This window comes from Elephas maximus, chromosome 8, assembly GCF_024166365.1.
Source record: "Elephas maximus indicus isolate mEleMax1 chromosome 8, mEleMax1 primary haplotype, whole genome shotgun sequence".
NCBI lineage: Eukaryota > Metazoa > Chordata > Mammalia > Proboscidea > Elephantidae > Elephas > Elephas maximus.
In genome coordinates this window covers 25,335,280-25,348,399 of record NC_064826.1, presented here as the reverse complement: position 1 = coordinate 25,348,399, position 13,120 = coordinate 25,335,280, and the positions used below count along the sequence as shown (strand labels likewise).

At 37.4% G+C, this 13,120-nt stretch overlaps 1 pseudogene; it reads right to left on the bottom strand.

Annotated features, from left to right (window-relative positions):
* Nucleotides 1-1,351: 1,351 nt before the first annotated feature.
* Nucleotides 1,352-10,003, bottom strand: LOC126081555 (synaptonemal complex protein 3-like; annotated as a pseudogene).
* Between the last annotated feature and the right edge of the window lie 3,117 nt (nt 10,004-13,120).

Below are 13,120 nucleotides of genomic sequence, written 5' to 3'. Positions count from 1 at the left end.
AACATATGTTTGATTTATAATTTTCTGTGTTCATAAGAAAAAATTTGATTAATACTCTTTGTCCTTCTGGCATTATATTTTATACTCTTTGTTCTCCATGCAAAAGGCAGATAGGGAGTTGACTAGCAGAAGGAGATGAAACCAGAAAAAAATAAATAGAAAGCATTTCACTGGTAACAGTGTTGTTTCATTTCCTTTTAAAAAGAGATTTAAAAGAGTTGTTTTATTACCATCTGTGAGAAATTCCATTTCAATTACAAAGAAATTTTTTTTTGAAAATTAAGTAGCAAATTTTGCTCTGAACTGAAGGAAAAAAAAATGAAACAGAAAGATGTAGAAACTAGTAGAATAAATCACATTTCCTTTATGAAGTAATCTTGATGTCTCTGAAGAATGTGGAGCCTGCAAATGGGCTGTGGAAGAGGAAAAAAATATATATTCACATCTAATTCATGCCCTCAGAGATTTTACCTCTTAAAATTTATTGGCATAATTATAAAATTCTTTAGCAGTCAAATGCATTCCTCTTAGCCCAACAGTTCTCTCTTGCATTTTCCTCTCTACGGAGCCAACGTTTATTTCTATTCAAAAAAAAGAAAAAAAAAAAACCAAACCCAGTGCTGTCGAGTCAATTCCAACTCATAGCGACCCTGTATGTGTATATTTCTATTAAAAAAAAAAAAAAGACTCTAAATCACAAATAGTTTGACATTTTTTGGTTTATCTTCTTTAAGAAGTAATATCATGATAAATGGAGAAAATATTGAAGTTGTCAAAGATTTCGTTTTATCTGTATCCACCATCAACACCCATGGAAGCAGCAGTCAAGAAATCAAATGATGTATTGCATTGGGCAAAGCTGCTGTAAAAGTCCTCTTTAAAGTCTTAAAAAGAAAAAAAAAAAAAAAAAGCAAAGATATCACCTAGAGGACTAAGGTGTGCCTGACTCAAGACATGGTATTTTCAATCACCTCATATGCATACAAAAGCTGGACAATGAATAAGGAAGACTGAAGAAGAATTGACACCTTTGAATTATGGCGTTGCTAAAGAATATTGAATATACCATGGAGTGCCAGAAAAATGAACAAATTTGTCTTGGAAGAAGTACAGCAGGAATGTTCCTTAGAAGCAAGACTTTATCTCCTGTACTTTGGACATGTCAAAAATCAGGAGGGACCAGTCCCTGGAGAAGGACATCATGTTTAGTAATGCAGAGGGTCAGTGAAAAAGAGGAAGACCCTCAGAGAGATGGATTGACACAGTGGCAGCAAGAGTGGGCTCAAACATAGTGAAGATTCTGAGGAGGCTGCAGGACTGGGCAGTGTTTCGTTCTGTTGTACATAAGGTCACTATGAGTCGAAACTGACTTGACAGCACTGAACGACAACAACTGAAGAGGTTAATTTAATGCTTTCCCTGCTGCATATTAGAAATAGTTCTGAGTAGCAGCTTCATTAAAAAAAAAAGTTTAGAACATGACATTCTCCTATCCTTGATTCCTAGGCCATCACAAGTTTTGTCCTCATGAGCTAGGTCTCAGCCAGTGCTTCATATCAAAGAGTATTGCCTCACCACCTACATAGGATGTTGTGGTGTGTCTGCTGCTTACATCCCTCTTCAGGTTCAAGGTTCTCATATCCCCATTCACCTGAGGACAGACATTTGGGATGTTTCAGTATTAGCTATTACAGATAAAGTTGCCATGAACATTCAGGCACAAGTCTTCGTGTAGACATATGCTTTTATTTCTCATAGGTAAATACCTCGAAGTGGAATGCCTTGGCCATATGGTAGGTGTATATTTAACTTTGTACAAAAGTGCTAAAGTGTTTCCAAAGTGGCTGTGCCATTTTCCAACCCCATCAGCAGTGTATGAGAGTTGTGGTTCTTTCACATTCTCACCAACAAGAACAGGTATGCAGTGGTATCTTCCTGTGGTTTCAACTTCAATTTCCTTAAACAGCTGACACACTTTTAAGATTTCTATTTTTCACTTGTTTTAAGCAAACCAGTGTATTTTTTTTTTTAGTGTATTAGCTTCTACGTGTTTCTTGTATTGGGGTTTGTTGAGGTTTTTTGATCTGTGGATTTACAGTTTTGATAAAATTTTGGAAAATTTTCAGTCATTATTTTTTTTCAAATATATATATTTTTTCTGTTCCACTTTCCTCTCTCTCTTCTCCTTTGTTGTTGTTGTATGCCATTGAGTTGATTCCAACTCACAGTGACCCTATAGGACAGAGTAGAACTGCGCCATAGGGTTTCCAAGGCTGTAATATTTATGGAAGCAGATCGCCACTTATTTCTCCCAAGGAATGCCTGGTGGGTTCCAACCACCAACCTTTAAGTTAGCAGCAGAGTGCTTAACCACTCAATTGCACATATATCTGGTTACTTGAAATTGTCCCATAGATCTCTGCCACTCTGTGTACTCATTTTGATTGTCTTTTTTCTCCGTATTTCATTTTGGATAGTTTCTCTGGCTATATCTTCATGTTCACTAATCATTTCTTCTACAATGTGTACTCTGCCATTAATCACATCCAGTGTACTTTCCCTCTCAGGCACTGTAGTTTTCATATTTAGAAGTTCTATTTAGGTGGTTTTCGTTTTTTTTTTAAATATCTTTCACGTCTTTATTTAAAATTTTCATTCTTCCCACTAGCTTCTGGATTATATGGAAGTCAGTTATAATGAATTTCTTAATGTCCTTGCCTGCTAATTCCAACATTAGTGTCCTTTTTAGTTCTGTGTCAATTATTTGATATTTCAACTCATTAAGAGTCACATTTTCTTGCTTCTTTGCATACTTTGGTAATTTTTTATTGGATGTCAGAAATTGTGAATTTGATCTTGTTGGGTGATGGATATTTTTGTATTCCTATAAATATTCTTGAGCTTCGTTCTAGGATATGGTTAAATTCCTTGAAAACAGTTTTGTTTTTGCTATTGTGATTTGTTAGGCTAGCTCAGAGCCTTGTTCAATCCAAGGCTTATTGTTTGCCACTACTGCGGCAAGGGCCTTCTAACTACTCTACCCTGTACTCCAAGAATTTTGAGTTTTTCCAGTGTGGCTGGTAGGAATAGGCATTATTCCTGGCCCCACGTTAGATCCAACTACTGTTCCCTCTGATCCTATCAAGTGGTTCTTTAGTTGGTCACAGATATATTTTCTTCAGATATATGTGCTGATCAGTACTCAGCTGAATACACAAGGGTCATACTCTATATATCTCTAGAGTTTTCTCTCCTTTCCAGTACTCTCTGTCCTGTGTCCTTAAGCCAGACTCTCAGCTTTGTCTCCATCACACAGGGAGTCCGCTGAGTTGCACTTTGGTTTTCTCTTCCTACATGGATATCTGGAAATACTTTCAAGGCCGTAAGCTACGGCAATTGTAGAGCTCACCTCATTTGTTTCTATTTCTTAGAGATCACTGCCCTTTATGCTTGGTGTCCAATGTCTTGAAAGCTATTGTTTCTTTTTATTTTTAATATTTATTTATTTATTCACCCTTGTTGTTTCAGCCGGAAGGGTAAATTCAGTCCCTGTTTTCCATCTTGGTTAGAAACATTGCAGGACTTTAAACAGGATAATGATTTGATGGATTTTGAGAATCATCAGGTCTAGAGTATGGAGAGTGTTGAATTAAGACAAGCTTGGAGGCAGGGAGGAAACTATTGTCATAGGTCAGGTGAAAAATCCTACTGTGGTGTAGGGTGTATCACCCTGCTTTGCAAATGACTGTTGAAGAACAATCAAGATACTCACCATTGTGTGAGGAGGATGGGCAATGGTGTGTGTGTGTGTGTGTGTGTGTAAAGACTGATAGGTGGCACAGTGGTTAAGAGCTTGGCTGCTAAACAAAAGGTTGACAGGTTGAATCTACCAGGTGCTTCTTGGAAACCCTATGGATAAGTTCCATGCTGTCTTATAGGGTTGATATGAGTCAGAATCAACTCAACAACAATGGTTTATATATATATATATATACATATACACATAACATATACATATATATATATGTCTCCCAGGTGCTCCTTGGAAACTCTATGGGGCAGTTCTACTCTGTCCTACAGTGCCACTATGGGTTGGAATTAACTCGATGGCACTGGGTTTTATATATATATATATACACAGAGTAGTTAAATTCCTAATCCATCTCCAGCGCAACATGGTGTAGGAAATTCATAGTTTAACTTCGTGTTGCAAGACTATATCTAAGCATTATTCTGTATGCTTTTAGTATATTTCCTCTCTCCTCTGCTTGCTCAGATATATCTCAGAGTATCTCCTCATACCAAGCAGATAAAGAACAGAGCACTAAGAGAAAATTTGGATATATGTATAGATAGTGAGTTTTTATTTCTTCAAAGATTAGATAAGATGAGGTTGGAAAAGGAGGCTTATTGAGTGTGTGTGTGGAGGGGGGGGTGTGGGGGGGCAGGATATTGCTATGTGTGAATCAAGCTGAGAATGAAGCAGTGGAGTAATCAGGTTCCTGGAAGGAACCTGTGAAACTAGAAACTTCTTCAGTAAGGGCCAGGGAAAAGTGTAAGGGACTTAATACCTAAGCTGACCTAGAGCAAGGAGTTCCACTGAACCACTGCCTATGGACAATATGCCAACCAACTCGCCTATCACTTTTAAGGTCCCTGAACAGAAAGTAGGAAATGTAAGTAACTTATATGGAAATGCAGTTATGTTGAAGAAAACACTTTGTCCTACATCAAAGTTGGAATTGACTAGAACCAGTTGGATTTCCCTATGTGCCACACTACTACTATGGGTCACTTGATGTTGTCCCACAGTTCTTTACTGCTCTGCGCACACATTTTGATTACCACTTGTCGTTATAACTTGTGTTACTACCTGTCTCTTCTCTCTTGGTGATCATCTCTTTCCTCTCTCTGAGACACCCATTAATTTCCTGACTTTTCCATCTTCATAGCTATACAAATCTACTCACCGATGATGCAGTTACCCTAACTAGACTGCCATAACAATATAGTAGAATAATAATGAAATAATAAAGAGCATCACATTAAAAGACAAAATTAGAAAAACATAGCAACCAGGTTATTTTCCTTCTTTTTTTTTTTTTATTTTAATGATCAGATTTACTTTCCCTAGAATAGATTATGGGTTCTACATTCCTTGATCTATAGTATCTGACTACCATAGTACAAGATCTCGGACATGGAAGTTTTCAGTAAATGTGGGTTGACTAATAGACACTTATGATATGACTTAAGACTCCCAAAGTTTCTGAGCCTCATTTTCCCTTCTACTAAATCATTCTTTTAACTATGTCAATTCACTGTTTCTTGAGAAACATACATATGTGCAATGCCTTAGAATATGAAAACTTTGTTCCTGGAATCCGGAAAAAAAATATTACAGCAGTTCTATGACATTGGCCTCTACCTCAATTGCTTTCCCTGTAAGGTAGGACTAAGGTGTTTCAAGGATTTCATTTTACTTGTATTCACAGTCAATATCCATGGAAGTAGCAGTCAAGAAATCAAACAAGTCTTGCACTGGGCAAGTCTGCTGCAAAAGACCTCCTTAAAGTGTTAAAAAAAAAAAAAAAAAGGAAAGATGTCACTCTGAGGACTAAGGTGTGCCTGACCCAAGCTATGGTATTTTCAGTACAAAGGCTGGACAAAGAATAAGGAAGATTGAAGAAGAATTGATGCTTTTGAGCTACAGTGTTGGCAAATATTGAATATGCCATGGACTGTCAGAAGAACAAACAAATCTGTCTTAGAGGTGCAGCAAGAAGGCTTCTTAGAAGCAAGGATGGCAAGACTTTGTTTCACATACTTTGGAACATGTTACCAGGAGGGACCAGGCCCTAGAGAAGGACATCATGCTTGGTAAAGTAGAGGGTCAACAAAAAAGAGGAAGACACTCAACTAGATGGATTGACACAGTCGTTGCAACAATGGGCTCAAGCATACAAGGATTGTGAGGATGGCACAGGACCAGGCAGTATTTTGTTCTGTTGCCCAGGGGGTTGCTATAAGTTGGAAGCGACTCAATGGCACCAAACAAAAACAAGACTTAGATTTTCGTAGGCTTACCTCTGGGTAAGCCTCTTAGGCCTGGCCATGCTGATCTTGGCCTAAGGCCCTCATATTGAAGTCAAGGTTCAGCAGCCACATGCCTTTCACTGGGTCTGGCTAGTGATACATTCATTCCAGTGTTTGATGAACCACAGTACCAAAGGGATGGCATTTCTCATGACCTTAGGTTAAAATTTTCAGGCTGAATGATAAATAGATTGATAAGTTAACTTCATAACCTTCCTAGAAAGAGTATTACTGTATTTTGGATGTTGTGTTAAGCTTTTCATAAAAAGCATTCATTTCCGCAAAAACTCTTTGAGTTAAGTAACTCAGAGAAACTGAACTTATAAGTTTAAATACCATTCCTAACATCATAAACCTAATAAGAGCAGAGTAGATTTGGAGACTATGCCTTTGACCACTATGCTGCCCAGCACATCTTCAAGTAAACCTCTGGGATCATGTCCCTTCTTCCGAAACCGAGTTGACAGGAATTCCCATCTGGGGAAACACCTGTAGTTGTGATTCAGAAATTCAAGAAAAAATTATATGGCAACAAATAGGATGAGGCTGGATGGCAACCTATACCTTCTCTAACAAACAATTCAAAAAGTTAAAGCAGCGTTGTCAATTTAGTTTAAGAAAACCTTGTTGAGTGCCTACTCTGTTGGACACTATGTGGGACACAGAATGCAAAAATGCCTTTGCCTTTGAAAACTTACTATCTTGTCTAGGAGACTTTTTTTTTTTTAATTGATGGACATCAAACATACGGCCAGGTATCACGATTCTGCTATTTTATAGTAGAATATTAACTGATAACATCAATTAACGAGCTTCATTGCGTTAAAACATTTTCAACAGTTTCTTTATAGAAAATGACTCTGAAAATGAGCAGTATTCCACATATCAGAGAGAGATTTAGCTGGGAAAAAGTCATTACCATTAATGGAATTTATATAACTCCATTTCACTGCCACTAAAAAGTCAAATTGGCTTTATTAATGTTCTTTCCTTTGAAAGAAGTTGTTTTTGTCAAAAATGATAGGTTATAGAATTCAAATATGGTCATTAACTCTCCCTTTTATCTCTATTCACTATTCTTAGTCTCTCTAGACCTTTGCCCCCTAATGATTGAGGTCTAGGTGCACATTACAGGTAGTATAATGTAGTCAGCAATATAGACAGATAGATAGCCAGCCTTATGTGGGACAACCGTGGACGAGGTTTTGCTGTTGCTGTTGTTGTTTGATTCCTATAAAAACCACTTTAAACTCTAGAGACTGCACCCCATGTGAAATGATTAAAGGCATAGACTCCCTTTGAAAAAGAGATATTTTCTATTGGTGTCACTTCTAATCAACAATCAGTGGTGAGTATCTCCTCTTTAAATATTAACTAGCAGAGGGCAATCTCATAGATGCTTTATCATCAGCTCTTCTCAATGATTGATGGTCTCCAATGATGTTCTGTCAAGCAAACTGGGTATATAAAACCAACCCACTGCCATCAAGTCGATTCTGACTCATAGTGACCGTACAAGACGCAGCAGAAATGCCCCATAGGATTTCCAAGGCTGTGAACCTTTATGGAAACAGACTGCCACATCTTTCTCCCATGGAGCAAATGGTGGTTTCGAACTGTCAACCTTTCAGTTAGCAGCTGAGCACTTTAACCACTGCCCATCAGGGCTCCTTGGGTACATAAAGAGGGTCAATAAAATAAGAGCTTAAGCTACAACATAGTCCAATTTTCCAGTTCTATGCTTAGGAATGCATCTGCTACCACCACTTTATCATTCCCAACCTCTGTATCATCAAATTGACTCCTGGTATCTGAAGTTGTAGGTAGCTTTGGCTAATTCTGATTCATGGTATCTCTTTTCTTTTTCATAAACTACTTGGATAACAAGGCCAAGATAATAAGTAAAGGGGAAGACAGTCAACCAACCTTCAGGTGCAGTTTTATCCTCATCCCCCAAGGAGCAGTTGTAACCTTAGTCTTACTAGAGACAGGCTGACCTTGTTTGTGCCTCATTGAGCCAAATGACCACGTGGTGTTAACTGGAGACATGGTGATTGTTGTTGCTGGATGCCGTTGAATTGGTTCTGACTTATAGAGACCCTATAGGACAGAGTAGAACTGTCCCATAGGGTTTCCAAGGAGTGGCTGGTGAATTTGAACTGCCGACATTTTGGTTGGCAGCTGAGCTCTTAACCACTACGCCACCAGGGCTCCGGAGACATGGTAAATCTCCAAAATTTTACAAATAACAAACCAAAGCTAAAAACAAAAAGCCTAGATTCCACTCCTACTGGAGACACACTGGAAAACTGTACCATAGAGCGCAGGCTTATCAACCAAGTACATCTAACTGCCAGATAGCTGAAATCTCACAGGATTTCACCTGGTGACTGGTGGGTGCTTTAAGAACAGATGTGAGGGGAGCTGCACAGCTACGTTTCTCCACATGTAATAAGGACAGGGCTGAGCAGAGGTCAACTGTAGAATATAAGAGCTGTAGGAAATGAGCTCTAGCTCTTCTCTGTTGCACCAAGCTCTAATTTACATACAAAACATACAAATATGAACGAATGATGTGTTCATAAGGCAAATACACTGGACATCAATGTGCCATGCCAATGCTTTAGAACTCCTAAGTATTAGGAGGGACAGTTCAGAAACTTGTCATTTTTGAGGGGAAATGAATTTATATAATGCCTGCTAATAGAAGAAAGTTTAAATGCAGTAGACACAGTGTGTTAGTTGTGTTGCGTAAAACCCACCCACAAAGTGCAATTAGCATGCCTTTCTCTTTTACTCATGTAACTGTTTACATTTTATTTAGGGTTAATAGAAGGGGGGAGGGTCTTGCACTTCACAAACAAGCTAATGAATAACAAGATGTAATAATTTAAACGAGAATTTTTAAACCACTATAAAGACTTACATGCTCCTTCGCTAATGCTATAATTGTATTGTATTACTTAGGTTCAACTTCTTTCTTCAAAGAGCGATCAGAATAACATGGATTGAAGAAATTTTCAAACTTGCCATCTCTTGCTGCTGAGAACCCATCATATATACATACTTTTTTTCAACATAGCCATTTTTTTTCTAAATTCATTTCATGTACCATTAAGAAGATTTTCATGATTCTTCTCCAAGTCCTCCACGCTCTTTATGAACTGCTCATGTAACTGTTAATTGTTTTCGTTCTCCAGCTCAGAACAATTCTAGATTGTCGGAAAACCTTTTGTTGCTGTCGAAACATATTAGCTAGGTTTGCTTCTTGTTCCTCAGCTTTCCGCACAGCTATACCCCACAGCTGACACGAAGTCAGAAACTGCTGAGAATATTCTTGATTAAGTTTCTGCCTCTGCTCTTGTTGTGTTTTCCAAATATTTTCAATTTTCTGGTTACTGCTTTTGAGAAGCCTTGGCATACATTTCTAATCTTTTTCTCTTTGCAAGAAGAACCTTGCTAATGTCAGCTCCAAATCTTTCCAGCATATTCTGTACTTCACCCCCCATAACTTCCTCAACTATTCCTGTGGAAGGCCTTTTCTTCCATGCTTATCAATTATTGGAGTCTTTCCTTCTGTAACATCTTCCCCTGAACCACGTAGATCCTTGTTATCTTCTTTCTCAAAGTCATAGGCTTGTATAACCTGATCTGCCAATGCTGGCTTTGTAGATTCTTTCACCTGTCTGCAGGTACAGTGGGGTGGCTTTGCTCTGGCTACAGTCTTGAGTGAGCCCAGGCTGGTGTGACACAGGTACCTAAGGCATCCTCTCTTGGCAGAGGTCAAAAGCTCTGACACAGGGGGAAAGAAATGAGAAATGCTTCTTAAGGCCTTGGCTTGGGACTGGTACAGTGTTACTTCTCTCCATATACCATTAGCCCACACGTGTGACCTACCCAAGCCCATTCCCAATGGGGCAGGGATATATACTTGTCCATGGAGGTGGGGGTAGTAGAGTGAATATTTGCTGAATAATGAGCTAATATACAGCTTCTTTTTTACATAATTTAGAAAATATCAATAATTAAGAAAAAGATAAAAATCAATGGTTATCTCATCACCCAGAGATCATTAGTGTTAATCTTTAATGTGTACTGTATATCCTTCTTGACTCTGATTTATAACAGGCCTCATCTCACCTACTGTTGTCAGTCAGGTATCAGTATTATTGTTGTGCATTAGAAATATACTATTAATATTGCTATACAGCTTCTGAACATAAACAGTAAAATTTTATTAGAAAACCACTAACAAGATTAGCAGTGTTTTTTTCAATTAATTCTTGTCTCTATGAGTGATAAGAAATTGATAGAGGACAACATTCTGCACGAATTGTATTTCTTTTGTTTTTAGAGATGTAAACACTGAGAAAATGCGTTCACATAAAAATTGAAAGATTTGTTTTTTTTTCATAGCTGTGTCCTCAATTCTTTAAATGCCAAAATCGCAATGTTCTACCTATCAAAAATTATTTTTAATTACAGACTGGCCCACACATCTTTGAATGCCAAAAATCACTGTGATATGTCACCAAATATTATTTGTATTATTTTTAATTGACTCCCACTTCAAATTGGCAAAAGCAAAGAACTGGAAAACACCTCATTTAAAAAAATGATTTGTTACCTAGTTATTAGGGTCCACACTTCCTCAATATCTGGGATATGAACAAAAAAGACTTTTTGAAGAAATATTAAATGCCTATAAATTATACCTATTACTCTTTTATGTAGAGGCATCTTATTTAATATGTCTAGAAAGGGTTAGAAAAAAACCAAAATATTGTAATTTCATTATAATCTTTCCAAAAAGATATTTTTCCAATAAAATATTTTAAATGATTTTATCTTATATGCTTTAAATATATTTTCAACGTTACTTTGGAGTTGTAGAAATTAACTTTTTTATGTCTACCCTATAACCTAATCAACAAAGTATGCTCAAACTAATCAATGTTACATTTTGTCAGAAAAAATGGCCTTCATGTTTCAGTTCAAACAAATGTATTTATACACTTTTAAAGGGTATTATAAAAATTTGTGAGGAAATAAATGGCATACAAGAAAGACTGCCATAAGCAGCCAAGTTAAGATTAAAATGATGTCAATCAAGAATAATTAATATGTTATGAAAACAAGATAATAAATCACTAAGCTCTTTCCTACTACTTAATTTCTAATAACACATTAAACTGTTTGGCTAAAACTATAAATTCTTTATGAAGCAATAGATATAATACAAGACTTGGTGATCCTTCAGTAGTACATGTAAGCATTTATCAGTTAGTTTTGATTTTTATTGATACAATATTGTTGCATAACAACCAAACACATAACCAAAGTCATTTATTTCTCACATGACTACAGGGTCAGCTGGTCTAGCTTGCATGGACTGGGTGGTTCTGTTCTTGGCTCACTGATTTGCCTGGAAGTCAACTGGGGATCAATGATTTAGGCTGATCTCAGAAGGAGTGACTCAACTTTTTTGCAAATGTCTCCCATTTCCCTTCTAAGATCAGCAGGCTAGCCTGAACATGTCCTTCACAATATGAAGTAAATGCAAACATGTAAAGCATAAGGAAGCAAAATGGAAACATACAAAGCTTCTTGAGGATTTCGCTGAAAAATGACTTGCCATTTCTCATTCTATTGGCCAAAGTAGGTCACATGACCAAGTCCCAGAGTAGGAAACTCTGCCTGGTCACAACTGAATGCCTAAGGGCATGGATACAGGAAGGAATGAAGAATGGGCCGATAATTCAGACTACCACTGAGTGGGTACTGAACTCTGGACTTCAGCTTTTGGAAATAATTCACTTTGAATCAAATATGAAAATCCTACATAATTCAGTTGAGTTCATCAGCTATTGTCATCAAACTTTTCCTATATGCTGGGGAAAAAAAGAGAAGCATATACTGCTAAAAGCTAATCAGTTGGGCAATTAGCATATAGTTTCATTTTTTTATTAGATGAAGGTAGAAAATATTAAACACTTTATAAGACAAAACGAAACTATGATCACCAGAGATTGGTATAAATATCATACTTGACAAACTGTTCTAAATACTTCATAGAGCATTGTTGCTAGGTGCCGTGGAGTTGGTTCTGATTCATAGCGACCCTATCTATGTACAGTAGAACGAAACACTGCTCAGTCCAGTGCCATCCTCCCAATCATTGCTGTTTTAGCCCATTGCTGCAGCAACTGTGTCAGTTCATCTTGTCTTTCTCTTTTTTGCTGACCCTCTACTTGACTAAGCATAATATCCTTCTCCACAGACTGGTACCTGATAACACATCCAAAGTACACGAGGCGAAGTCTCATCATCCTCACTTCTAAGCAGCATTCTGGTTGTACTTCTTGCAAGACAGATTTGTTTGTTCTTCTAGCAGCCAATGGTATATTCAATATTCTTTGCCAACACCATAATTCAAAGGCATCAGTTCTTCTTCAGCCTTCCTTATTCATCGTCCAGTTTTTGCATGCATATGAGGTGACTGAAAATACCATAGCTTGGATCAGGCACACCTTAGTTCTCAAAGTGACATCTTTACTTTTTAACACTTAAAGAGGTTTTTTGTAGCTGATTTGCCAGAAGTAATATGTCATTTGATTTCTTGACTGCTGCTTCCATGGGTATTGATTATGGATCCAAGAAAAACGAAATCCTTGACAACTTCAGTCTTTTCTCTGTTTCTCCCGATGTTGTTTATTAGTCCAGTTGTGAGGATTTTTGTTTTCTTTATGTTGAGGTGTGATCCATACCGAAGGCTGTGGTCTTTTTATCTTCATTAGTAAGTGCTTCAGGTCCTTTTCACTTTCAGGAAGCAAGGTTGTGTCATCTGCATATTGCAGGTTCTTAAGGAGTCTTCCTCCAATCCTGATGCCCCATTCCTCTTCATATAGTCCAGCTTCTGGGAGTATTTGCTCAGCATACAGATTGACTAAATATGGTGAAAGCATACAACCCTGATGCACACCTTTTCTGCTTTTAAACCATGAAGTATCGCCTTGTTCTTTTC